Source organism: Penaeus monodon, chromosome 23 (assembly GCF_015228065.2).
Source record: "Penaeus monodon isolate SGIC_2016 chromosome 23, NSTDA_Pmon_1, whole genome shotgun sequence".
NCBI classification, from domain to species: Eukaryota; Metazoa; Arthropoda; class Malacostraca; order Decapoda; family Penaeidae; genus Penaeus; species Penaeus monodon.
Genome location: NC_051408.1, coordinates 40,319,462 through 40,320,245, shown reverse-complemented (window position 1 = coordinate 40,320,245; position 784 = coordinate 40,319,462). Strand labels below are relative to the sequence as shown.

The window sequence follows — 784 nt, the reverse complement described above, 5'->3', positions numbered from 1 at the left end:
GACCTTTCAGAAGTTCAAAACCGCCGTCCGTTCTCACGCCCTCACGCCCTTCCCCAGCTGGTCGTCGTGGCCCTGATCGCCCTCGTGTCCGTGGCCTTCGCGATGCCAGGCTACGGAGGCTACGTCAGGCCGTCCTACCACGGCTCATCCCACGGCTTCCACGGCTCATCCCACGGCTTCCACGGCTCATCCCACGGCTCCTACGGCTCCGTCGGCTACGGCCGACCCTCCTACGGATACAACAGGTGAGCGGCCAGCATCTCGCCTCTAAGGATCCTCTTCGTCGACGCCAATACGTCCCTCTTCACAAATATTTTCCTGTTCATCTTTTTGTAATTTTGCAATTATCGTTGCTCGCCTTCCTCTCCTTCATCAGGGGAATCCACTTTTTTCTTGAATTTCGCTTATACCTCCCTCTCCACAAATATATTTGGTAGCCATCTGTCTGCCTGCTGTCGCCATCGCTTGCTTTCCTCTCAGTCTTTCTCACTCAACGGGAAAACTTTCTTCGCTTTAATCATGAAATAACCTTCCCCCATCCGCCCTTCCCTTCCCGACGCCGCTCATGCCGAGTCCCTTCGTCCGCAGGCCTTACGGACATCGCGGGTGAGGCAGCGACGCCGACGCCAGACCGAGGGAGGTGCTGGCGACACTCAAGGAGTCGAGACGATGATTCTGGCAGGGATCGAGGAAGCCTTTGAGAAGAATCGCCAAGAATTTCGTTAGGTTTTGGTGTTTTTTTTTTCGGAGGTCATGGCAGTGCCGGAGAGATTTTTCGTTCGTC

At 55.4% G+C, this 784-nt stretch overlaps 1 long non-coding RNA gene across 1 annotated transcript in view; it reads left to right on the top strand.

Annotated features, from left to right (window-relative positions):
- LOC119588065 overlaps positions 1 to 778 on the top strand; it is a 1,079-nt gene extending 301 nt beyond the window's left edge. The window contains exons 2-3 of the long non-coding RNA XR_005230063.1: positions 58 to 245; positions 589 to 778. This is a non-coding gene — a long non-coding RNA (uncharacterized LOC119588065). The remainder of the gene's footprint in view (positions 1 to 57; positions 246 to 588) is intronic.
- The last annotated feature ends 6 nt before the right edge of the window (positions 779 to 784 follow it).